The following is a 27,340-nucleotide window of genomic DNA, read 5'->3' as shown; positions in this document are numbered from 1 at the left end:
GTGGGCAACATCACCCAGTGATCTGTAATCTGGTACTTGCTGGGCTCGTTCTATACAACGGGGTCTGTTTCACAGAAAAAACAAAAGAGTTCCTCTGGGCTAAATGGCCAAAGTCTCCAGAAATCTGGGAGATGCGCCTGGGAAAGCAGAGCGTTGTATTGCCTGCAGGGTGAGCGACAAAAGGGCGAAATTCCATTTTTTCTTATTCTTACAGTGATTGTCTCGAGTCACTGAATGTCAGAACTTCATGGCAAGTGTTTCTTTTCATCTGTTGGGTCAGAACTTCTGTCCCAGGATTGCTGGAAGTTTCACTCCGGGGTGCCCTCCTCTCTCTCTTCATCTCTGAACACTTGGAGCTGCTCACCCCGCTGTGGGGCAAGACACCGAGAGCTGCTCCGTGGCCAGTCACTGTCAAATATTCCATCATCTTCACAAACTGAAAATCAAACCCTGTGTCACGACTGGTTTTGTACAACTGCAGCTTCAGCAACTGACTCTCGTGATACCTTTGTCAGCAAAGCTGTGAAGCTCTGACGGTCACACCTCCTGTTATATTCATATTAATTAAAAACACCAACCCGCCGCGTTTTATATTTCAAATCCAAAACTAAAGGCTGTGGGCGGCGGGGGGGAGGAAATACAACATCCCCAGCCCCTCCCCGCAGCCGCCACTGCCACGATTTGGCCAGAAAAGCGCTTGGAAAATGGCAAAAATCCCCAACGAAACGAACACACACACACAGAGGGGAAAAAAAAAAAAAAAAATTGAGTTAAACCTGCCTGTGGGACATCGACAGCGTCTGATCGTTCCGCGGCGGTGACGGGGTGCGGGGGTTTGGGGGTGGGGGCTGCGGGGAGCGTTCTGTACAGCGGGGCCTCCGGCTGCTTTACGAGTAGAATAAAAAATGGGAATTTTCCAATTATTTGGGGGGTTTTATGAAGGTTGGGAAACGGTGAGATCCTGGCGGGGGGCTCCCCCATGGGAACCGCCCTCACCCCCCGCACCGCCCCCCAATTAAAAACGCGGCGCTGCTAACGAAGTCAGCGCCGAACTGGGCCCGGGGGCAGCCGCCTCTTTCCCTGGAGGTTTTTACCAAAACTGGAGGAGTTGTTGGGGTTTTTACCAAAACTGGAGGGTTTAGTTGGGTTTTTACCAAAATTGAAGGATCTTGTTGGGGTTTTTTAACCAAAATGGGAAGGTTTGGTTGTGCGGATGTTTTACGAAAATTTGAGGGATTTGGTTGGGGTTTTTTTTCCAAAATTGGAGGGTTGTGGATGTTTTGGGAGGGTTTTTTTAGCAAAACTGGAGGGTTGTTGGGACAGGATTTTCTACCAAAATTTGAAGGGGTTTGGGGCGAGGGGTGTGTGTTACCAAAATTGGAGGGTTTGGTGGTTTTTTCACCAAAATTGGAGAGTTGTGTGTCTGTGTGTGTGTGTTTAACCAAAATTGGACGTTGTTAGAGGGTTTTATTTTTTTACCAGAATTGGAAGGTTGTGGGGGTCTTTTACCAAATATGGCAAGGTTTGTGAGTTTTTTCCTAACAAAACTGGAGGGGGTTTTGGGGGGATTTTACCAAAATTGGAGGTTTTTCTTTTTTTAACCAAAACTGGAGGGTTTTGCGTGATTGGCAGGACTGCCCTCCCACCTCGTTAGCAATTTTATTAATAATTTGTAACGCATTAGACGGGGAGGGGTGGGCATCGAGCCCTCCTCCGACTTAGGGGACCCCCCCCGGACTTGGGGGGTGCGGGCCCGATCCTGCCCCCCCCAGGAGCCGAGATGGGGAGAAACCCTCCAAAAACGGCTCTCGGGAGGGGTGGGGGTGCGGGCGTTAGGTGACATGGGGCTCTTCCCTCGCTTCTGGGGTGCTCCCCGCCCGCGCTAATTAGCGCTTCCTTGGTCTGTGGTAATTAGCGACGGACTGGGGGTAACTGGGTGCCCTGGGCTGAGGCTACTGGGGAAGCTGGGGCCACTGGGCTGGGGTTACTGGGGAAACTGGGGGCATTGAGCTGAGGCCATGCGGGGGTACAGGGGGATGCTGGGGGTTACTGGGGATACTGGGGGCACTGTGCTGGGTTTATGGGGGATGCTGGGGGGATTTAGAGGAATACTGGTGAAACCGGGCAGAGCAGGCTGCAGGGTGTGTCTGTGGGGGGGTTACTGGGAGCACTGGGAGGCACGGGGTGGGGGACGGCGGGAGCTGTTGAAGCACACTGGGGGCACTGGGAGCGTCAGTGAAGCTGAACCGGGCCGTCAGACCGGGGGTACTGGGAGCACTGGGCCGTGTGGTGGCAGGGCTGGGACGGGGGCCACTGGAAGAACTTGGGGGGGCCACTGGGGGACACCAGCCTGAGCATAAGGGGGGCACTGGGAGCACCGGGGGCCACTGGGGAGTACTGGGAGCGCTGGGGGCACTGGAGCCGGCGCGGTCCCTCCGGGCTGACACGGGGCGAGGAGCCGGGGCTGCCCTCGGCCGGGCGGGCACGTTCATCGCCGCCAGCCGCTCGCCGCAGGAGGGGGCGGCCGCTGGAGCGCTGCGCCAAGCCCAAGGGGCTGTTCGCACCCTTCGGCCACCGCGGAGGAAAAAGCGGAAGGTGAGGCCGCACCGGGGCGGGGGCACCTCGGTCCCCCCCTGCCCCGGGGGAACGTCGGCAGCTCCCGGCGGGTTTTCGGAGCCGCAGGAAGCGTGGCACGGCGGCACAGAACGGAGCTGAGGAGCCGCTTGTGCCTCGCCTTGGGTTGGGGCTGCGCTCGCTTGGAGGACCCGGCTAAATGCGAGCGCTGCCTCAAAAAAAGCATTTTCCTCTCGCGGTGAGGGCGGGCGGCGAGGGGGGTGTGGGGCAAACCCGGCCGCGACGGCGGCTCCGTTTGCGGGCAGGGTCGGCTCCACGAGGATCGGTACCGCGGTACTTCAGCCCGGGGCGCATCCAGCCGCGGGAGGGCGAACACTCCGCGGCTCTGCGGGGCCTGGCCCGGGCGCGCGGCTGCGCCCGGCCTCGGAAAGGGAAGGGGCTGGAGAGCGAGTGCTGCGGCAGCACGGCCCGGGTGGGTGCTTACGGGGGCTCAGGAGCTTCGTCCCGGCCTCGGGTGAACCCGCTCTGATGGGTGTCCCCGCTGTCACCCAGGTCCTGCCGCGTTTGGGGCAGCTGGCGGCCGCCAAGCGCTCGCTGAAGCCAGCTCACTGCCCGAGGGGCTGCTCTCCCTGGGGAAAGCAAATGACACGGGATTACCGCCCTCACCGAGGCAGAGCTCATTCCTCTGAAGCACTGCAAAGCGCACAAAGAAACCAGCGACGGGGAAGAACGACGGGGAACGAGAGCAGAACCAAGACGGTGCATCACAGGAAAAAGGGGATGGCTTTTTCCCCGTTGCCGAGTTAAACTTCTTGTACACTCACGTTACACCGACTGTCACGGGATTGCTGGAGGTTTTTTCCTGGGACGTCATTCACGCGCAGTCAAGGGCCGGGGTGACTTCGGCAAGCACATGTCAGCCTGCGAGCTGACTCAAAGCACTCTTCAATGCTGAGCATCTCACCCCCCGCTTCTCCCTGTCCCCACCACACACACCCATCCTCACAGCTGTGCACGGACACAAACGGGTGTTTGTTCCCCCTTTGTGAACATCCTGTCTATGTACAAAGGCATTATACCACAGGCAAAGGACAGGCGTATGAAAAGAACCTTCTACTGGCACTTGTTAGCTGAACCAGCTGCCAGTACGAGCCAGTGAACTGCTAAGTCAGTGCGCAGTGAGTCAAGGATACCAACAGGCAGTTAAGTGTGACACGAAATAAACTCACCCAGTGAGAATAATAAGGTCCAGAAAAGTCAAAGCTTTGCCATAAAGAAAATAAGCAGTAATTGATGGCCACAGTTCTCTGCACACCCAACACAGAGGACGGAATTCCTAGGTTCCACAGAATAATTGCAACTTATTCCTTAACCCATCCCAACCAGCCCTCTCTCTAGAGCAGTCAGCCCTTGCAACCTTTACGATAAATTCATCGGTGTGCTTAGAACGACTTCACAGCTCACAGGGGGTTCATGCTGCAGAAACAAATGCAGCGAGGGCCTGTATCAAAAGATCAGTGGGGGGGAAAAACCCCTTCAGACACGGCGAGAAGGCCAGAATAAGTAAGACCAAGTGCCACAGAGGTGTCATTTCTAACGGGGGTTCCTCTGAACATCAGTGAGGGCTCCACTGCAGTGCCCACGCGCCCAGGGCTCCTTGTTGCTGGTGGTTCATTTCCAGACAGGTTTCCTCAGAGAGGGATGGGTAAGAAAAGGGATCTGCCGAGAGAAAAACCAGCACACTCCTCAGATCTAAAGGTTCAAGGAGTTTCTGTGACTAAAAATTTATCCTAAGACAGCAATTTAGAAAACACCATCAGCAAAACAGTCACTTTATTCTGAGAGGAACTTTTTCTACATTTTTTGGGGGGGAGAAGTGCAAATAAATTGCCTCAGCTAAGAATTTTCAGAAGTAGTTTTCTTTAAAAAGTATCAGCAACACAGAGCAGGATTGCATCCACATCCATGTATTAAAAATACCTTTAAAATCACCATGTAACAATGTTCTAATCTTGAAAGAAGAAGAGCTTTTGCCTTTATGTATCTGTATATAAAAATTCACTGAAGGGCTAAAAAACCCCAAACACCCTAGTCTCCAGAAATGGGCCGTTTCCATGTGTTTTACCACTACTCAGGTGAAACGTTCTTTGCGGGCAGGGAGAAAGGCATTAGCATCCCGAAGGCTGAGATCTCTGCCTACGATTTAATCTGCACGTGCGTGCAGTGAGGCTGAGGCAGATGCGTGGGGAACAGAAAAGGTATGAATAACACAAAATACGGGATTCAGCAAAATTATGATACCAAATTTATTTTTAAAGAAATTAACTTGTTACTTAACCCCTTCAGCACCATCAACTTTCATCAGCTGCTTCAAATTCTGCTGCAACAGGTTTGTGTTCCATCGCCAGTTCAGAAGTCCCAAGAGGTCAGCTAGGAATAAGAAAAACAATTCTAACATGCAAACCATTTACTGTCACTCACACTCCCTATAACTATGTTCAGAACAAACAGGTTTACTCCCTTGGGTCAGGCATTTTCTCCAGACAACAACATACTTCTAGTCTGCCCCTGACACGGCAGAAAGTTAGCTCAGAGCTTCTCTCGTGGAAGAGCTCTGACAGGCTTTCGGAAAAGCAGCCTGCTTTTGAAATGTCAGCGTTAAAATCTCGGCCAAGGAAGTCTGATCCTTCAGTTTTAATTTGTTGTACACAGCAGTTGAGTGTTTAGATAAAGATGCCAAAAGGAAATTAGTCAGCCACCGACACAGCCACATCTACAGGGCCGTGACTCCTCCAGCATTAATATTTCTAACTTCTCTCACTGAATAAACTGAGAGAGAATGAGGCACAAAAGAAGGCAAACAGCTGCAAAATAAGCTAAGTCAGAGGAAAGCCGTCTGCTTCACTCCCAATGCCCCAATTGCTTGCTCGCTTCCAAAAGATGGAGAGTTGGGGCACAGACCAGATCACGAAACAAATCACCTGCCAAGGGGCTCGTCCCCAAATCCTCCCTCCCACCGTTTAGACTGTGTCACTGCAGCTTCACTGACAAATACGGGAATGCTGAAGGCAAGCGCTCTCTGCTTTATTAGTCAGGAAGGGCCACAACACCATTTTCTGTTTCCTTAACCTGGTAGAAAGAGGCCTTTCTTTCAGCTGAGAACGTGTCATATATAAAAGGAACGCATTTGTCCAGGAGGTTTCAATCAATTAAATTAATATATTTCACTCTAGTAATCCCAGGTTGATGGAACAGCGTTAGGTTTGGGGAGCTGCTGTAAGTTTTTAATGATTCCCACAAGTGAAACCATCTCCACCTGCCCCCAGCTGAGGCCGGCTGGGCTGGTAAACTGCAGAGATGAGGCCGGAGCTGGCTGAGGTAGATGGATATTGCCATCGATAGTACTTTTGAAAAATTAACTGCCTTAGTATTTGGTAATCAAATAGTATAAGGACCTCTAATGATCCAGTATTCTTCATTTTTATTTCTAGATCAAGTAGGCACCAGCGCTGAGTAATATATTGTTACAGTTGTGAGTAATGCCCCTGAAAACAGTGGACACTTTCCTAATTTGCTAAAAATAAGATTTTAGATCTCTGTGGAAGCGGCCTCTCTTTCCTTTGGAGGATGAAATACTGCACTGAGATGTTATGTTCCATTAACGCGCAGCCTGGAGAAGGCTCTATTTAAACAGAGCAGAGAGAAAGGTGGCTGAAGAAACCAAACTCAGCGTGAGCCCGTCAGGAGGGGAATGCAGTAACCACCTCAGACAATTCTCCGGGTGCATTGGTGCCACAGAGGGACTGTACCCTCGTGCCCACAGAGCTGCAGGCAGCAACATGTGTGGCCAGTGGTCCAGCTCTGGGCTCCTACATCACCTCTGCTGTGGCTGAAGAAGGTAAAACATGAAGCAGGTAGAAAGGTCAACGTGGGGAGATTGGACTAAAAGTTCTAAGATCATGTCATAGTTGCCCTCGAGGCTTTCAAAAAGTGGTATTTGGAAAGTTCACTTTGACACAAGGTGATTCACTGATAAAGGCAGAAGTTCAAGAGTGTGTCTCACCGGTGCTGTGGCCAAGGAGTACAGTGCTTGCAAAGAGCATCAATTATTTCCTCAGAGAGATCACGTGGGATTGTTTCATCTCCATTCGTGACATCAGAAATCCTGCATGACTTCATCCTGACTGCAGCCTGGAATACCTGCTTCTAAGGGAGATACTGGGTGAGAGATTCAGCCCATCAGTCAGGATAGCCACTCTCATACTAGAGGCGTGAAGGAAAGTAATAAAAAGCAACAGATCTAGCTGCTGGTTGTATGGAAGCTCTTGCAAGTGTTATGCTGCCCTGTTGGAAAATTATCTAGCACAGATTAATTATAATGGGGTTACGGTTTAAGCTAAAATTTGTCCCACCCTCTTGTTTTTCATGTCTCATGGCTTTTGTGCAGGACATATACCATGTAAAAAGATAAAATCACACTTAGCTCAACTTTGACCAAAACCCTACTTTTGTTTCTTTTATTTTCCCATCTTTTAAAAAAACCTCACTATCGTATTTGTTTTTTTCTGGAATGACTTCCTCTGAAAGTTTTCTGGGGGAAAATGGATCATAAAGTTAGTAGACTTCTGAAGAGAAGAAAAGGGAGATGTCTTTTATCCGAACAAAGCTACAGTTAACTTCTTGGAAATTAAACTGAAATTTTCAATTTGAAAGTTAAAAAGTGCTTTCTTCAGTTAATGGAAGGTATTAAGCATGACAGACCCTGGGAGAAACCTTTATGGGCTGCTGCACCGTTGTCTGAGGATTTTGTTAGGCACGGTCAGAAAAAGAATGATGGCTTTGCTTTCCTCTTCAGGCAGTGAGATGTCATGATTCGCAATTAGAGGGTAAGAAACCTCAGCTTTCTCTCCTGACTGTCCTAAAAGAAAATCAACAAACAGGAATGTCACATACTGTCTTCACAATTAAACTTCAGTTCTCTCCTTTGCTTGAGAGTTCAGCAAGGGACCACTGTAACATTCTTTCCCTTCCTCCTGTTTCAGGATCTATTTTGACTAACCACTTATAGCAATTTGCAGTTGTCTTTGGACTCATGTTAAATGATTTAGTGCTGGGTTTCTTGGTAGCCTGTGCCTGTATCAATGTGCTATAGAATGATACAGCTCCTGGAGCACATTTGTAATTGAACCGTAGAGCGTTTTGTGAACACTGAGGTAACGTTTGGAAGCCTGTGAAACTCAACAGGGTTCTGATCAGAGAAAGTTTACAAGGAGAGTGTGTGCTTCAGATAAAACAGGAAAATTAAGGCAGCCAGTAGGAATCAGCTGGGCCGTCTAAACAGGGCACTGTTCTGTGGAGGCAAAAGCTGGCTTTTGGAGTGCACTGAACGTGCTGGAGGGGAACAGTTAGGATGGTGAAAGCAAGAGTCTGTTATGGTCGAGAGCGTTGGGGTTGTTAATTATAAGGACTGACAGAATCCCTCTCACGATGGCAAGAAAGGGACAGAAATCCCAGGGCGAGGGGAGAGAACCAGTGGGACAACCAGCAATGCTATCAGTGGGAGGCCTGGGGTAGGAAAGAGAGCTGCGAGCAGCTAAGAATGGAGCCCTGATGACCTCAGCATCCTGGCAAAGAGGGTGGCAGGTCATACACTGACAAGCTAATGACGGCTACTGATGGAATCTTAAGCAAAGGCTGGAGAGAGAGGGCTCGGGGAAAAAGCTCCAGGGGAACAATTCCCTTGCTTCCAGGTTTATGGTCAGTGATGTAACCCTCTGCTCTGGCAGTCCTGGCACTGTGAGCAGGATTGGCGCAGCCCTTCAGCTCCGTGCAGCATCTGCCTTAGCGTTCCTGCCGGACCGTCACGGACCCTTGGTGTGACCTACCCTCCTTCCCCATTTTCACATTAGTGGCATTACTTGTTTTCCTTCACTACTGAAGACATTTTTCTTTCCCAGTTTGGTGGTGTGCTCTTTACTGCTGAATCTCTCCGTGCTGCTGCCACTCATGGCAAGTGCTGAGATGACTTTTAATTCGTGCTGTTAAGTACATACTTGAATTTAAGTGTATGACTGAGGGTTGTGTGGAATGGAGATGCTGTAACTCTCCCGTTCCAGGGCGCTGTTGCTCCAGCGGGCATTACCACATGCAAAGAGACTCTGCAAGCAGGGCAAATATGACTCTAGAGTCCAGAGCAACCCTTTGCTTCTTACTGTGAACAGCAGACAGCGAGGATTAGGAAGTTACCAGGCTAATCATCTGGATGTGCATTGCCCTGGTAAGACCGTGTGTTTCTGTTCTCTCTGCATGTTCCACTGGGCTGGGAAAGCAGGGAAGGGGTGCCTCTGCCCCTCCTTGAAATGGGCTGCTCCTGGCTGATACTCAATTGCCATCTTCAGATTCTCTTTCCCCTCCCCTCTCCCCTTTTATATAGCTTTTTATATCAGGGTGTTCCCTCTGAAACCCTTCAGCTGCTACCTTTTTTTCCTCCATTGTTTTGTGGGGGGGTTTTGTCTCCCCGCCTATCAATCATGGGGGAGCAGGATGACATTCACCCTGATGCCAGGAGCAGGGAGCGGCAGAGAAGAGGGTTGTATTACTCTACCCTGAGAGTGCGTTTACTCCCTGTAGGTCCCTCCTCTCCACACAGAACGCGTGCGTTTGGATATGGGTTCATCGTGCACGGCTGAGGGGCTCTCTGAAGGAGTGCTGTTACTCTCCGTACCTGTAAGGGCTATGCACGTTTTCATTCAGTGCTGCTGAGGTGCTTGGACTGTGCTGTTTCAGCCTCAAATCCTCTGAGGTTAGGTGTAGGAATTAGTTCTGTATTGTGAGGGGAAAAAAAGACAAAACAGTAAGGGGGAAACCCCTCTTTGCTTCTTAATACTTGACACCATCTGGAGTGTCCCCAGTGTGCCTTGGCTGTGAGGATTCCAGCTTAGACATGACGGTATTTCATGTTCTTTCCCTTTGTTTTTTTTCCGCCCAGCACTGGAAAGAATAATAAACAACTTAAGAAGGGTAAGTTTTGAATCTATCTTCATATAAGAATGAGCAGCTTCCAAAACCTCCACATATTCCAAGGTACACCGTAAAAGTAAGGATACATGCTACAGACTACCACTCTTTTTTAGCTTCTCTCCCAAAACAAGAGCTGCACCCTTGAGGGCTTATTTCTTTCAGACCACATTGTGCACTTTTCATAATTTCTTGTACAAACATGTCCTCCACAAGCACAGCCGCCGGTGATTTGGCAAAGGACTAGGAGGCTGGTGTTATCTTCTCAGGAGTTTCCGGCTGCAGTGCGGGCATTCTGCAGTTTGGCCCAGCCAGTTCTGGTACACATTTTTCAAGAGATGTTTCCCAAAGCACGGCTGAGAGTTAAAGGCTTCCGTGCATATTTTGTTCAGCTCGGTTCAGTCAAAGTGCTGCTCCTGAAGCCTGCAGAAGGAAGGCCTTGGCAAGTGCTTCAGCCTTCAGGTCTGAAGTGAAGCCTTAGATGGGCACAGCGAACCAAGATCTCTTGTGTCCGGGGGTGGCTGAGGAAGGCTGAGCAGGCAGTGAAGTTGAGTACACCACACTTACTTACAGCACCTTCACTGGAAGAAGGGAACTAACTGGGCAAGCAATGGGTGGATTTGAGAATTTAAGTCTTCCCTGTCTAGGCAAGGGCACGGAACCAAGCACAGTGTTCCTGGTGGAACTGGCTGGCATCCAGCCTCACCACCCTGACTGTGCCAGCTCTACCGCACAGAGCAGTCTGCTCTCCCGTGTCAGAGATGCTGCGGCATTTGCCACAATGGGGCCCAATAGCCAGGTAAAAGTCTCAGGGGAAGAAGATAAATTTGAGGAATCCAAATGTTTGCGCTCTTTGTTCTAGTGCAAGTGGGTGCTGTCCAGAACGTCCCGAAGTTGGGAGCGGTCTCATGATCATTAACAACGGCCTCAGGAAAGTAGAGACAATGCCAAGGCAGGGAAGAAAAAACCTGGCACTCCACTTTCTTTAAAGGAAGAAATCAATTATTTAGCAGGGTGTGCGTTTTTGTGGCTTCCATGTGAGGGACCACAGGGACCTGCAATGGAAGTTATGAGACATTATTCTGAAGGGATGAATATTGTCTCCTCCAACACAGCTAAACAGGACACTACTAAAGCTATGCTCTATCAGCTACTGGTGCCTTATCATCTTAAAGGGGAAGGTTGGTAGCCAGCCCTGTTTACTGTGGTTCTGCGCTTGTAATACACGCTGGGAGAGAAAGACAACCCATACAGTAATAGGGCCTTCCCCTGAAAGTGCCTCCATCCTTGACAAGGGTTGGCTGGCAGAAAGGCAGTTTGAAAGAGTCGCAATAAAGGGAAATGTGTCATCACCCTGGAACTTAATCACGGTAGGTGTCTGAGCTGGAGTTGGGGTGCCTGTAGCTGACCTTTCACTAATGGCACTCAGAGTCCTTTGCTATTCTGCCAAGCACTGGAAGGCCGCCTCGCCAGCCCTCTGTTTTCAGAAGCACCCGGAGATGGGAGCCCACTGCCAGCCTCAGCAGTGGTGTGAAAACGACATGATCCCCTTCACTGATGGCTCTCCAGACCTCACCGTGCTCCTGAGAGACTCAGAGAAGGTGTGTGTCCCTCTCCATCTCTGCAGGCTTTGTTACCGGCTTAGAAAGCTAACCTACAGCCTGTGCATCTTGCTGCAATAATGAAGCTTGGCGCTGCCTGTGGTCCTCCTCCTCCTCTTCCTCCTTCTCTCTGTGCCTGGGGCTGGCCACGGCCCGAGCTAGGAGCATGCTTCTGCTGCGGTGCCAAGCAGCCCCAGGCTGCTGCCAAGCAACGGCCTGTTTTGTCTTTGGCCACTGCAAAGTGTAGGGTGGCAGATCTAATGAGACAACGTGGAGCAGCTGGTTTTGGCTGTTCAGCTGGCCCAAGGGATCACTGCCCGACGTTGGGGTGTGAAGGATTTGTACCTTGTCCTGGCTCGGCTAGGCTAGGGTGGTTTCCCAGCAGTGGGGAGAGGGCACTAGCCGGGTTATTCAGACCCTGCTGAGGTCAGGTCCATGCGCCAAGACCCTGACCAGGGTGTGTTGGAGCAATCTGTTAGGTGCAATCTTTCTGGGTTTCTTTGTATTGTTTGCTAAGAAAATATTTGCAGTGCTGGCCCACTTCCTTGCGTGGTGGGGCTGGATTAATCCTTGTATCCACTGTGTGTTCCCAGTGCTGGTGGTTGTTGGTGGTGGAAAATGTGTCAAGGGTGTTTTTTTGCTCTACTGGCTCCTGACAGCTTATAATGTGCTGGTATCGCTGGGGGGGGCGGTACCTGTTTGCTGCCTGGGCTTTTGTGAGGGGTCTCACCCCCTCTGTGGGTGAGCCAGAGGAAGAGATCCTCTCGGCTGGGGAGAGCTTTAACTGTCCTGGGAGCATCCAGGCCAGTGTGGTTGCGGCACAATGCTCTCTGAGTGGCTGCCTGATTTGGGTTTTGGCCAGGCGGTATTTCTCCAACAATAGCAGTGCCCGGAAACCTGCCCCGAGGTCAGGTAACAGTGAGTGGCAAGGGCTGTGGGAAGAGATGGGCAAGCACCTGAGTCGGTGGGCACCCCCAAGGCTTTGGAATTGCACCCCCGAACAAATGCAGAGCCCTGATAAACTGGCGGAGTGCTTAGAAAAGGTGTGTCGGCAACCTGGCAAAACCCGGGAGACACAGCTCGCTGCGACGCGCTGGGGACTTGCCCATGCCTGCCGTGTCCTTTTGAACGCCACTCACTGCCCTCAAGGGGGAGGAAGGGCTGCAGGGTCTGAGAGTGAACTTACTGGGACAGCAGCTGGGCCGGGGGCACAGGCAGAGCCAGGCTCGGTCGCCTCCACCAGCACAGCAGCTGAGCCAGAGAGACAGCCAGGGCCGGGATCAGTCGCCCCGATACAGAAACCAAATACACCAGAAAGTCAGCTCGCAAAGGGGGGGATGGGGACGGGCCCGGCACGGGAACAGGAGGAAGGGCCCGAGGTGATCGTCCGATCTCTGTCCCCGACTGAGCTGCGAGATATGCGGAGAGAGTTCGGCCGCCTCCCAGGCGAGCAGATGTGCACCTGGCTCCACTGGCATGCCTTGCGGAAGATCCTTCTCATCCCTCATTCCAGCTTTCTGTAGCAGTTCCTTCAGATCCTTGCCCTGGTCCTCCTAACCCTTTATCCGAGTCATCTCAAGGACACCAATTCAATTCCGTCTGTGTGCTGACAGCAAACAAATCTGCCTGTCAGCTCCTAAATCGCACACTCTCTTTACACCTAGCCTACTCTCAGGTTCTCCCGATCTACTTGCACAGCCAAAACTCTTGTCTTTTGACAACATCCTTTCTTTCCTCACAAGAAAAGAAATCGGTCCCTTTTACCCACGTAGAGTGCTGCTGGTCCTCCAAGGCTGCTATCTGAGCTGTCTTTTCACATCGTTTAGTTAGCTTACCTTTTCTTCATCACCTTGAATACAAGTTGCTTCTTTTCATTTTCAAGGATCTGTATTGCCCACCCCTTCCTCTTCCCCCATTCTCTCTCATTTACCCGTCAAGGTCAGACAGTGTCCATTAAGACCCTACTGACCGCTACTGCTTTCCTGTTTCTTTGTCTTCCCTATCTGACCATATTAACCCGGGGTCTCCTGCCTTACGTGCCGCTTTGGGAGCTGCTCTAGCTCAGGATTTTCTAAGTGCACAGCACAATGGGATCTCACTCTGCTCCTCAGGCACTGACAGAAAACCAAATTATAAACAAGCAACCATACAAAAATGATCATAGTTTTTGCGGGGATACCTCTATCTAGGAAGTCTACCTACAGTAAGAACAACTTGAGGGCAAGCTCTGCCCCCTGCTCTGTGGAAACACAGCACTGAAGAGATACTGCAGGTCTCTGGGTACTTGATAGCTACCTTCAGGATTCACAGGGAAATCTTGTACCCTAAACCCAAACCAACACCCCGGAGACAAACTGCCATCGAGTGTATCGAACCCTATGAAGTTAGGACTCTCAGTGCACCGTGCTTCTCCCCTCTGTCCTCTCAGCCTCCCAGGAAAGCACAAGAGAGCATGACTACCTCTAACTGAAGATGCTTCCCCCCAGTACTTCTCTTTGGACTGCATCCTGCTGCTCTGCTTTTCCCAAGGAACTCTGCAGTAAAAGCGTAGCAGAGCCCTTTCTGTCCTCCTCCTCGCTCAGAACTCTTTTCTGAATTTGGGGTACTGCAAATCTAGGGCCTCAACACAAAACACCTGTCTCCAGAAACATAAATCAGGGGGACAGCCACTAAAATCAAGGCGTTGCTGAGGAATACAGAACAGGGAATGAGAGGTCTGAGGTTTATTTTTCTGGAAGAAACAACTTTGATCTTGGAGTCCCCAATTCTTTCCAGGGGTGCTTCCTTCCTGCCGGTGTTTTTAGACTCTGAGCATGGAAGGGAAGAAAATACTGTGCAGAAAGGAAAGGGATCACTGCACAGGAAGAGGTTTGAAGGCAGATGTTGGGTTCTATTGCTCCCTGACTTCTCAGCATCTTAATTCCCTCAGCAATGAAATGGAGAGAACATTACTTAACAGATATGGGGAAATCTTAATTAATGGTTGTAGAACACGTTTAGATGGCAAGATGATACAAATCATGGGCATGGAAATCATTATTTCTACTCGATAAAGTCACAGGTGCTTAATTTTTTCCTTTTTTTTTTTTTTTTTTTTTTTTTTTAATGTAGCTACGCAGAGATTTTCTTCAAAGGCTATCTTTCAATCTACAAACCCACCACAAAAAAAGGTAGTAGTAGTAGAACAAGGCTGTTCTGCTAACCAGCCTTGAATACCTTTCAGGAGAACGCGAGAACATCACTGACTAAAGTATCGTGACAGCCTTTCCTCCATAACGCAAAGGAATCTTTTCCTGTCTTCTGTACTCTCATTAAATACACGGTGCTTTTAACAGCAGCGTGAACAAAGCAAAGTGAATGAGCATCTTCTACCACTTTAACACATATCAAAGCAGCTGGTAAGGCAAGGAAGGGGAGGCATGTGCAACATGAGAATAAATGATTCCCGTTGGAGGTTGATCCCCCCTGTGCTGAGCCCCTGTCTGTTTTACAGGGGAAAGGCGCGGTTGTTGACATTTCAAACCATTCTAAAGCAGGACACACGTCCTCCACTCGAGTTGGTTCTGGCAAACTACATGCACCACCGGAACTTTTATATTTGTCCCTTGTCATCACATTGCTTTCTGAAAATTAAACACAGCAAATACTTGTCTCCTTGCACTGACCTGAAGTACTTTGTCATGACGAAACCCAACCGATATTTTTAAATTGTGAATCTGTTCTTGTATAAAAGGGATTCCACCTCCAAAGGCCATAATTAAAACCCTGGAGAAGTACGTCAAATCGAGAAGGAGCCATTTATCCAGTCAGTTTTTCATCTGCGAGCTGAAGGAATAAAGCGTAATCATAAACAGCAGCTAACGTAGCAGATGTAATCTGCTTATAGAGATGAGCATAAACTACTCAGACCTAAAAGGACCCCTTGATTTCAGCAATTCTGCTGAAGCTCAGCAAGTCATCCAGCTCTGTACCAGAAACTTCTGAGTGTCTGCCCCTACAGTCTCCTGGCAACTGTAAACGAATCTACATTTAAAATTCTAGAGGAGAATTTTTAAGTCCTGAACCTGACTTGAGTTTCAGCCTCTTTGTCACTGACTTTTAAACGGGAAAAAATAATGTTAAGTTTTTAAATGAGCCTTGCAGACTTCTTTCTCCAATAAGCCAGTCACAGCCGATAGTTTCTAATTCAGAGCCGAGAGGCCACACTGAAATGGTGACCTGCTACTTCAGTACCTTTCTAATAGTTTGTTCCTTCTGAGACAGACACTGCACTTACCATTATAAAACACACTCTTCCAGAGATTTTCACGTGGGGAATCACAGGACCTTCGTTAAGGGAGACAGCAATGATTCACCTGTTGTATCTGGTTTCAGACGCCTGGGCACATCTTCCTCTTAGTCTACATGACACTGTGGTCTCCAAGGGAACCATTTAGTACCTGTGTGGCTTCTAAAATGCATTCTGCTTTCTTCCTTAAGAACTTCAGCATTCTTACCTTGCTGTGGGAACTAAGTGCACTGTGTACCCTCGCCTTTATGGGCACAATCAGTAAACAAAACAAAGCAAAGCAAACCAGCACAAGCCTGTGAGAAATAAGTGCTGAAACAGAGAGCAAGTTTACAAACTAAGTTCTCTGTTGCAGGCTGTAGAAAAGAAATGAACTGCTCATACAAGCGCCATGTTTATTCCTGCTTCTAAGTGCTGTACAGATACTAGGGTTGTACTCCAGGTTCTACATTCAAAGCAATGTTTAAGCACTGGTTTTTCCAATTCTTTCAAACTTCCAAGGATTTTTCTATAAGCAGTTCTTCTCTTCTATCTAACTAAAGGTGGCTAGGAGCTCTGTCAGCTGGCAGCTTGACAGCTCAGACCGGGACAACTCACCCAGGCCTTAAGGATCTCTCCTGTCCCCTCGCAGTGCCGTGGGAAACCATCAGAAGCAGCACATGCAGTTAAGAGAAGCTCTGCCTCGACAGTCTCTCCTGTCTCCCTGAAGACAATATGAGGAACCGTCAGCTAGTCGCACAGGAGGGTAAGTAACCTGGATTTGCGGTGTTACAGTATTACCTTGTTGGCTGTTTAGACAAAACAGGCTCCAGCATGGGGCAGCACTCAAATGTTTTTTCACTCCATCTGATCAAAGGTTCTGAACTAATATTCCAAAGTATATCAATAATCCTTTCCTTCACAAACTGCAGGAGCAAGAGAAATACAGCTCTCCTTACATTTTCCTCTGTGCCTGATGAACAGAATCTTGATTTTACTGGAATTCTTCTGTTGCCACCAGTCAGCTATTGATTTTAAGGATACAGGGTTATCCCTGATATTCACCCTTAGAAGACAGCTAGATTATATGCCCTGAATTTATGGCTATTACCAGATTGATATACTTATCTGTTGTGGGCTGGGAGGGGAGAAAGAGAGACAGAGACAGAGAACATAACAGTCCAAGGAACTAGACCCACTCTCCTACGTAAAATAAACTTCCCAGTATTTAAAGGCCTACAAAAATGAAATGATGTCAATAAATATTTGGTCGCATTTTAAATTAACTCCCGGAGAAATAGAGTCCACGTAACTCGGGTCAGGAGGAAGGACGATAGAAAAAAATGGGGCTTGTGGTTCATTTAAAGCACAGCCTCAAAAGTAAAACCTGCTGGTTGCAAGTGCTATGAGTCTGAGCTTACATGGTCGTAATCTTAACTTTACAAGTCAGGAACTTTATGATGAAAAGGATCTCTCTGTTAGAAAATCCTCAACTGCTCTGTGGTCTGTGCAGACGTTATCTGATCGTTCAGTGAGGTCCTTGTGGTCTGTAAAAGTGGGGACCCTGAAGATCATCAGAGCCAAGTCTCTTCCCTGGGGCCTTTTTGCTCTGCTGACACCTACTGCAAATCTACCAGCACTACGCTCTCCAGAGCAGCAGTCATTGACTCCGTCAAAGTCACAGGCCAAGGGTCTGGGGCGAGCATCTAGTAATTAGTGTCATTATTCCCAGGATGACAGTTACCAGCTGCAGGATCCACTCAGCATCTTCTCTCAAAACTTGTCTTTCTGCAGTGCTGAGGGTTCAATAGGCTCAGTTACCACCGTTTCCCGGTTACGTTCGCTAGGGTATATTGTTTCAGATGCACAGGACGGAAAGCCAATGCCTAATTCTGACCTTTACAGTAGCCTGTGATTAGAGAGGCTGCTCCTACAGCCATTAGCCACAGCATTCTGCTGAAAAACATCTGTCCTGTTTGGGATAGATTTGGGATATTTCTCCTCTTTCAAAGATGCTTACAAAACTAATTTCCTGGAGAAATAACATGGTTTCTTTCAAGCTATTTTCTTTGACAACAGCCTTCTTCAAACTAATACACTGCATATATTAGTTGTACAATGTGATGTGTAAGCCTCTTTCAGCTAATGGTGATATGCACATGGTAAAAGTTCAAACCCGATTCTCCAGTTTTCATTAGAAAAAAATAACACTGAGAAGAGTTACAAGGCTACGGTCTGTGTTTGCTCGGCAGTGTCCAAATCCTGCATGGTGCTGAGCTGAGTTGAAGCCCTGTGCAGTTCAAAGAAACTAGAATGCCTGGCATGTATTTGAATCAGACCTACGTCTTTCCTAAAGGAACGGAGAAAAAGAAATAGCATAAACGTACTTCCACAAGCTCGGGAAATCTAACACACCTCTCCTGTGAGCAGGGGGATAAGGTGTCCACAACAAACAAAGCTTTGATAGGACCTACTGCGAATTCATTTAATAACAGAAGGAAGCAAGCCTTTGATGGGAAGATTCTTCTCTACACTTTGAAAACTGGAGGTGTTTTAAATCCATGATGGGACGAGTTTCCCCAAAGGCTCTAATAGAGCCTACTGATTCCAAAGAATATTAATCTTCTGCCAAATCAGAGCCCTACATTTCAAAGGGCGTAAACGACGATAAATCAGGAGGTGTCATACGGGGAGACTACAGAAGGAGGGTTATGTCAGAAGGTAGGACAAGAGCTCCTCTTTCCAAGAGCAGTAAAGTCTGGATTATTGAAACAGGCGAAAGATTGTCTAGTACAAAAGCAGGAGAAGAGTGCGGGGAGCGTGGCATCATGTCACTCTGAAGTATTTCTCTCCCTTCATTCTCCACGAAGCTGACAGCAAGAGCAATCGGGGATGTCCTGCACTGAACAGCAGAGTTCAAAGGGTCAGAGGAACAGATAGATGTGTTCTGGAGAAGCTTTGATTCTTCACTCCTACTGTGCTGATGAGTCACAAATCAGAAGAGAACGTATTTTTCAAACTCTGTCAATAAACTGTGTTTCCGAGTGGTAACCTGCCCTTTCAGCAGATATTGCAAAGGGTCCCCTGGACAGTGCCTCAGCTGTGCCGGGGTCAGTGGAAGCAGCAGTGTTGCTTTGAAATGTGCTGCTAGACTGTATCTGTGAGCACTGGATGTTCTTCTTGAATAACCTCAAGTAAAAGGCTGAATCAATTCAACGACAGCGGCTGAAAAAAAGTGCAATGAGCCACATTATAGGAAAATGGGGAAAAGGATGCAGGATCTCCACTGAACACAAGCCGATATTGTCGGCAGTCTGTGGCAACACCCTTTTCATTTCAGTTCAGTCCCATAAAATTACCACTAACATTACAACTCACGCAGAACACAGATCAATGTAAAAATGTCACACAATTCCTCCAGATGGGACTTTTTAGTTCCACTAGATCCCCATCTACTTTTTTACTTGTCTAATATTTCATTACAACCTTCCATAAGTTAATTTTCTTTCCACTGACCATGTAAATCACAGATCAATTTTCATTTCAAACCCCTGACCACAGATTGCTCCTGAAAGCTCAAAGCACATGCTTCAGTAAGCTCTCCAACATTCTTAATGCACATTAGAAAAAGGTTGTGTTCTCTTTAAAAATCTTTTTTAAGGAGTTAATTTTACCTTAAAGTCTGGCACGAGACCCAAGTAGTTGGTACTCCTCCCTTCTCTCCTTCCCCCACCTCTAAAAGCAGGTACACTTTTGAAATGTAACCACATGTAGAACTAAAAATCTTTCATGGCCTTTGTTCCGAAACCAAAAATTCCGTCAAAAATACAAACTGCTTTAGATGTGCAGAAAGTGGACAGGATTGCTTAATCCCCACCCCCTACTGCAACCATGTACTGCTCTAGGGAAAGAAGACAGAAAAGGAGGAAAAGCATTTACACTTCAGCCGTCGGCTGTGCTTTCTCTGAACCATTCTTTTTCTCCTATTCTAACAGAACCTTTGCTTGGGCTAAAGTACATGACTCAGTATTGCTGATTTTACTTACAGAAGCAGCCACCCTAAAGCCAGTGAGATATGCCTGCGAGACCAGCAGGATTCAGCCTTGAAATCAATCTGTAAGAAAAGTTTTGTGGGAATGCCCGGAAAATACCCTGCAACGTATTCTCTGACGCGTTCTCTTCTGACGTTAATTTAAACGCAGCGCTCTCGTGCTCTCCCCTACAAATCTGTAAACGGACCCTTGGCAGACGGGACCTGGGAAACATGATTTCTAAGGCTGGTGTTGCTATCGTCCTGCTGAGAAACACAGGGCAGTCACTTCGCCACTCTGTGCCTCAGCTTCCCCATTAGCTGACGGGATCATTACAATGGCCATTTTTTATATTTAACAGGACACCCCAGTGCTTGAGCCGACATATGCATAAGCATCTGCTGAATCAGTAAGAGGCAGGAGGGACCCCGTGGCCATTTACCTCCTTTTACAGGCAGGCTGCGCTTCCTCACACCAGGAATTTCTGCTGTTTAATCTCAGATTGTTTTCACGGGTTCTGGGCACTTGAGAACCGCAGCACCAAACCTTGAAGGACAAATACTCCAACAGAGCCAGCTGGTGTGGTCGGAAAAGGAAGGGTTGTGGTTTTCTCTTGGAACACAAAGGAATGGGAACCCTTCCTAAGGACATGACCCAGATCACTCAAGTCTTACTAATTGATTAAGTGCAAGGGAAGAGAGAAGGGTGCGTCCTCCAAGTGTCTATTCTTTGCACATTCCTTGTGCATATGAAATTTGCTTAAAAGGAGACAGTGAAAACATATTTTTGTGCAAATGTCACAGCAGGAATTTACACATTCTAATTGACTTAGTGGGGATCACGACCATACAGCAACTGAACACTTTAACACAAATGTATTTGGGGAAAAAAAAATCTTATTTCTAGGTAACTGACAACTGAAGAATCGGTAATTTCACCGAATAAGTTGTACTGGGTAACTTCCGTATCATTAGTCACTCCATTTTACCTGTGCCTTGAATTCCTAAAGAGACTCATTTTCTCATTTTAAATGCTTAACATATCTCCTCTATGATTCCTGTGATTCCTGTCACTGAAGGCTCTTTTCTCTTTCCACAAGCAAGAGGTGTAATTGTTTTATCCAATCACCCTGAGGTCTGAAAGCCCCTGAGAAGAAAATCAGTTAAACGCATATATGGATCACAGAAGATTTAGTGGGATTATTTCCTTGATCAGCGTTTAGTATGAATTCAAGTACTCTGTTAGATCAGGACTTTTCTGAATTCGTACGTTAATCAAAAAGTCTTCAGGGTGTTGTCTTCTGAGTGACCTAACTGAGGTAGTTTGTGATGAAAAGGTTTAGCAGTTTACTGATGAGAGAAGAAGTAAAAGACAGCAGGAGAAGCTCCAGCTCACAGACGCTGTGGACACCTGGCTTGGCTGCGCTGGCAACCCAGGGACAGCAGGCGTGACAACAGGAGGAGTGAGATAGGTCAGAGAACAGCATGGAAACACGTCCCCCACTCCTCTCGGCTGACCAGGCCCGGTGAGGTTTAAGAGAGATGAAAGTTGAGGAGTATCGCCTGGTTTCGCTACGTTATGGAAGGTGTGGTGGCATCCACAGGTAGGGAACTGCCCCGGATGCTCCAGCAAGGCCCTGTTTGATCCCATGCTTCTATCTGCCAGCAACGGTTATAGCTGGAAACTTCTCACCTGGTAAGGTCACTGCTTGCAGAAGTTGTTTGGCAGCAGAGCTGCACCTTTTAGCTCGCAATTAGACGCCCCTGGCTAAATGAAGAGCAAAGGTTTCCCAGCTTAATCCCTACCCTCCAGCTCCGCACCGTGGGGTGAAGAAATGATGTAAGAACGGCACGAGTTGATGTTCCTGCAGAATACTACGTGCCCAGCCACTATAACCTGGAGCACTCCGCAGTGGAAGGATGCATTTTTGCAATGCCTGTTTCTTCATTAAGATTTCATCCCCCACCCACCCTAAAAAGCCACTTGCCCTTCACTCTGTTATATCTGCTTTTCCCCGCTCCTGTTCCCGCATTATTTTTTTAATCTCCAGTTCCCTGATTTACATCCACTCTCAAATTTTAACGCAGCAAAATTTGTGCATCGGTGTGTCCTTTTCATCTGTGATTTAGGAAGGACAGGATCTTCGGTGCAGCCTAATGCTCTGAGAGAGACGGTATTTTAAACACTAAAGCGAAACCCGTTTACAACTGTGAGAAGAGAGGTGTGTTGACACTAAACTTTAAAGCAGGCACAAGGTAAAGGCAAGTCGCTGCTCCAGCAGGTGAGAGTACTATGCACGCGGTTTGTAAGGGAGTTTGCTCGACACACGAGCTGTCTCCTCTTTTTTCTGCTTGACAACCTGTAGGATTTGGTGCTTCACACAATTCACCTGGTAACCAGTTGTCACCAGAGTTTAATAACTAAACAGTACTTCAGGCACAGTGCAGAGAATTTATTTTTTAAAATTAATATTCCACCTGAGGAAAACTTTTCCTACCATTTCCATCTGCAAGAAATAAAAAGAAACAAAGAAAGAAATGGAAAAAGCTGAAGCTTTGATACTTCCTGCTCACCCCTTTATCACTTTCATACCGGGCAGTCCCTCCGCATCCTTTTCCATTAAAGCTGTACAATTCAATTGTAACCTGCTGGCTAATATCTTGCTGTACTTGGCTGAGCTCTGTTCAGCAGCAGCGGCTTTCTGAGAAGCAATCAATGTAATTCTGAGGAGTAAAAAATACATCTGTATTTTATATCCTCTGTGTTTCGATTGAGTACTGTTTCTAACAGGGTGAGACCCAGAACGGCAGAGAATACTGGGGAAGAACAGGGGTAAGGTGTCTCGCAGAACTGCTTTGCAGTCTGATTTGAGACCCCAGGGAGGACGCAGCAGAGATCTCAGGGTAGAACTCTTGCAAGCATGGTACAGCTGAGACAACGGCGAGGATCCATACAGAGATGAACTTTTTGCCTGTGACTCTGGAGTCATGTAACTCCCTCAACAGCTCGGATGAGGATGGCACAACCTGACTGATAAAGCAGACCTTCCACAGCAAGAACAAGCATGCACGTCTGGGGCACTGATGGCAGCTGAGAAAACTCTGATTTTATAGTAAAAGGGATTTTTGAAAGTGATTTTGATGCAATACCGTGGGTTTAGTTGCCCCTGTTCATTCAGCTACCCTAATCAGCGGCGGTGAAACCTAATACCTGTCTTCATGTTGCCATTTGAAATTCTGAAGTGAACCGAGTACGGAAGATTGATCACTGACAACAGAAAAGCCTACTGAGTCATTCAAGTACTTTACATTACTGACCCACAGAATCTAAGATGCAAGCTCCAACCTGTTTCTATAAAAATGCGAATATCCCTTCAGTACCAAGTGTTTAGAAACGATCCAAGTATTAACTTCCAGTATGCAGCAAGAGCAACATTTCATTGGAAAAGAGATCACGCGGTTTAAAAGAGAGATGAGGTGGAACAAACAGGCAAAAGAACCTATGAGAAAAATTCTAAACGTGACTTACCTTGCAGCTTTGGCAGCGGCAAAGTCATGATGCCTCCTGCTGCAGCTGGTGGTACCAGCCCTGGGATGCTGGTGAGATTCGCTGTAGGGAGAGTTCGGCCGAGTCCTTGTTGCCCCCCAGCTGCCCAGCCATGTTGAAGGGACTAAGGAGCGGCTGATTCAGGGCTGGAGTGCCTCCTGGCATCACGCCCGCTGCTCTGAGGCTAACTGTTGGGCTGTCAGGGACGGCTGTAACAAAACTCAGACAGCGAGCCTGTTTTACTGTGCATGGCTCAGTACCACACCCTTGGTAAGTCTCCTGGCTCGGGATCCCCTTGTGTTCCAGCCTAGACACGCACTGCTTCCCAGATCTGAAAGCGTAGGTTCTCACCGACGCAGACAGTTCTGACAGGCTTGCCCGGCCGAAGCTGTAAGCGTCGCAGTCATGTAGCGCGGCAGCAATCCCACTGGAACCTAGACTGGAAAATCCATCATGCGCTGAAGGTAAGTAATTCTGAACACAGGAAGGCCCGACTCAAATCAGCCTGCAAGTACCTAAATGCCCGCATATCCCCGATTTTTCCCGTTGTATAGGGACTGGTAAAAGCTGAAAATGCTGCAGTGACAATTACCAGAAACTGTATGGACCTGCAAAGCGGAAAAACATTGAGTATCTTCTTAGAGCGTGGCTGAACCTGGATAAAACTGTTCAGCCATGTGGGAAATCTTTTAAAATGTTATACAGTGACATACTGTTATGCCCCCATTTTGTTCAAAAGAAAATAAATACCTGGCACAAAAGATAATGAAGTGCCTTTACTAACGCAGTAGCTGTGTGCGACAGGCAGAGCTGTCAGAGCCAAGAAGGCTGCATTAAAAATGCACAAGCTTTTTAATATTAAATTATGACATGTATTGAAAAAATAACTTCTGTAAGAAATTCAAATAGTTTTGCAAATAAATATGCAAAACTGCGTAGGTTTTGTTTTAGGAAAACAGACCAAAAGCTCATCTCTCCAAACAAATACCTTCAAAACCATACACATGATACATACATGCTCCCTTTCTGCAGCCAAACAGAATCACATTTTCGGCATTACGCAGGTCAAAGACGATCAGTCGCAGTTTTTTCTTTTCATCGAATCGCACATCTTGATTCGTCGATAAGGAAGACACTGACCTGAGGCCCAGCAGGGAACGCAGGATGGGACCGACTGGGTTGGGGCTGGTCTGTGGGCTTGTGTCAGGCAGCACTGTGTTTCCTCTGGCCTCTGAAATCCAAAGAGCAGATTGACTTTAATATCAAGCCTGAGGACTGGCACGTGGCCTTCTGCTGATGTCACGTAACATCAAGCTGAAAATGGTACGTTAAAGCGCTTCGCCAGTCACTCAAGCACTCACATCGCTTATCGGCTGCATACATTACGCTAACATTCATTCAGAGCAGCCAGCTCACTCAGGGAGCTGCAAAGCTCTGACAGCAGTGAAACTGAAGCTGCCATCAGCCCAGCTCATGTGGGCTGCATTATACACCCATGTACATACAGCACAGGAGCACTCCGCCTGCGCGGGACCTGCCTTTGCTACGCTGAGGTCAGCATCAGCCCTTCTCATTTCTGAAAGCAAAAATTATCTGAAAAACAACCAAGTCGCATCTACTTTGTATCTTAATCAGGTATTTTCCTGTGGCGGTTCCCGAAGCAGCAAAGGCTGTGCTATGCACAGTCAGAAGGCACTATGAACATGGAAACAGGTACGCTTCCAAACGGCAGCTTGTTTTCTAGATCGCATGGGGGGTGAGCAAAATTCTGTGAAACCAAGGCTTTCCAGCATTTATTTAGCTGGTCAGTATCCAGCAATGGCACTGTATGCAGTGCACTAACGACTCGCGAAGCACAGAACAGAGCCCAGCCCTGCTGGACTCTGCTGAGGCCTGCAACACAGACTGGCAAAGGGAAAAGAGAAAGGAAAAGGGCCTGTCAGTTACCGGAAAGTACCGAGATGCTTTCAGAACGACATCTCAGTCCTCCATTTCCTTCGGGTGAAGGGCTCGCATGGATTCACAAAGTTTGTCAGCGCTGACGGCACGATCGGGCCCACATTTCTCTTTGAAGCTGGAAGAATGACAGCAAGTGTCCAAAGCAGCTGCAAGGATACTGTGGTCCGGTCCCGGGGCGGGCAGCGCAGCACCGGGGTCCGGTCCCGAGGATGGCAGCGCCGTCGGGGCCCGGTCCCGGGGATGGCAGCGCCATCGGGGCCCGGTCCTGGGAAGGGCAGCGCGGCACCGGTGTTCGGTCCCGGGGCGGGCAGCGCGGCTCCGGGGCCGGTCCCGGGGACGGCAGCGCCGGTCCCGGGGATGGCAGCGGTCAAGCTCCTCCAACATACACTCTCTAGGAGAGGATTATCTTACGATGAGGGGAACCTGAGGCAGTTGCTGCCATGGGCTGGGCAGCGCGGGCTAATCCCCACAGCGAGCGCAGCCTCTGAAGTAGTTCCTGGGGAAAGGATCGGCGCGGCACGGTGGGATGACCTGAGTTCAGGTGCCAACGGCAGCGGGAAACTCCCCGGCGTGGCGACGGACCGAGAGGCTCCGGGGGAGACGGCGGCAGAACGGCAGAGCATCGCCTCTGCTGTCGCTGCCTTGGCAGCAGCGGCACAAGGCGCCGGCCTAAGGATTCCGCTGCCGCTGTGGCGTTGGGGGGGTCCCTGTTCCCCGGGGCAGCTCCTAAAGGGAGGGGTGGGGGCGCCTCACGCGCAGCGCCCGCGCGGCAGGAGGCTCAAGAGCAAAAATCCGCAGATTTACCGCCGCTCGAGTCTCCCCTTCGACGCCCAAGGGAACAACCCCGGGGCGCCCCCCCTGCCCCGCTCCCGCCCCCCCCGCCCTCGGCCCCGTCCCCCCGAGCGGTGCGTGAACAATGTCGGTGCGGCTCACAAGAGCCACAGCTGCGAGAGCGACCGAGAAAACTGATCGAGCGACCTGGAGTGCGAAGGAAGGAATCGGCTCGGCCTATTCCTACGGCACCGCCGCCCCCCCCTCCTGCTGCTCACCCCTTTTTCACGGCAGTGCGGGGGGTGTCAGGGGGAAACGGTGGCCCTCGGGCCGCTGCCATCGCCGGCTCAGATGGGAGGGGGGCACCGGGAGGCGCGGGGGGAACGGTGACCCAGCACACCGATGGCGGGGAGTTATGCGGGATGCAGTGGTTGAGGGGCAGTTTAACCAGCTTGGACCAACGGTGTTTCCAGTGACAGTGACCCCACACGGCGGGGATGGGAGGCCTTGGGTTGGAAACGAGTAAGGAGGCGTGAGAGCCGTCGATGGACGGAAAATCACCCGGGAGAGTCCTCTGAGAGAGGGATCACTCAGAACGAAACCTCCGTGCGAAGGGTCCTCAACCGGTGCGGAACCCACGGCATCCCGCCGATGCCGTCACAGCCCCTGAACCGGCAACATGGCTGAAATAGGGGAAGGGCTGCGGGATGCAGTTGCCCGCGGGGATCAGCCTACCAGCGAGCCAGCGACCACTGGGAACTTGGTTTCGGACACTCTCAAAGTGCGGAGCTGGCGGCGGCGGCCCGGGGCCTCCCCGAGCCCCCCCCGCCGCGGAGTGACCGCCTGCGGCCGAGCCCGGCACAGCGCTCTCGGCCCGCGCCCGCCTTCCCCGCCCTCCAGCCTCCCCCCAAAAGCAGCAGTTTTTGCACAGAGAAGGTGCTGACGCTGTCATGCAGCGTCCCTTGTCTGTCAGCACCACATCATCAACAAGCAATGGCTTTATATGTTCTGAGAGGGGTTTTGCTGTTTGTAGTATTCGCCGTTTCACGGTGTGTCAGTATTTTAGAGCACTGGAAGGAGATAGGGGGACCTCCAGGCCCAAGTGTGAACAAAAGACACTAATAAAATATTGCAATCAGTGGCGGTTTGTCATAATTTAGTCACTATCGATCAGGCGTGGAGCTGGCAGCCTCCGAGTCAGTAACATTATTAGAGACCACGGTATCCTTATGCCAACAGGAGTATATGGACCGCTGGGAAATGGGAAAAGTGCATTATTACTGGGAAGAGCATCTAAACCTGACAGGGGTTGTTCGTTTTGCCAGGGGTCATAGATGCCGATTCTGACGGGGAAATCAGAATTATGGCCTGGACCCCGGTACCCCCGTGTTCAGTAACAAAAGGGTCAAAAATTGCTCAGCTTGTTTATCTTACTGCAGCTCCCCCCAGCAGGATGCCGAGAAGCCGGGGTGACTCAGGATTTGGATCCGCAGGTACTCCTCAAATATTTTGGGCTCAGGCAGTGGCACAAGGTCGACCTCTGGTAAAATGTGCCCTCACCAGAGCAGAAGAAC

At 49.1% G+C, this 27,340-nt stretch overlaps 2 long non-coding RNA genes across 2 annotated transcripts in view; one reads left to right on the top strand and one right to left on the bottom strand.

Moving 5' to 3' along the window:
- LOC141974119 (uncharacterized) overlaps nt 1-27,340 on the top strand; it is a 165,815-nt gene that overhangs the window by 67,786 nt on the left and 70,689 nt on the right. The window lies entirely within an intron of this gene.
- Nucleotides 4,122-23,381, bottom strand: LOC141974122 (uncharacterized). The gene is made up of 3 exons (XR_012635690.1): nt 23,019-23,381; nt 4,913-5,004; nt 4,122-4,293 (listed from the first exon to the last, which is right to left on the bottom strand). It is a non-coding gene; the product is annotated as an uncharacterized LOC141974122 (long non-coding RNA).

Source organism: Athene noctua, unplaced genomic scaffold (genome assembly GCF_965140245.1).
Source record: "Athene noctua unplaced genomic scaffold, bAthNoc1.hap1.1 HAP1_HAP1_scaffold_31, whole genome shotgun sequence".
Taxonomy (NCBI): domain Eukaryota; kingdom Metazoa; phylum Chordata; class Aves; order Strigiformes; family Strigidae; genus Athene; species Athene noctua.
Note: the sequence above shows the minus strand (reverse complement) of the source record. Positions and strands in the feature narration are given on the sequence as shown.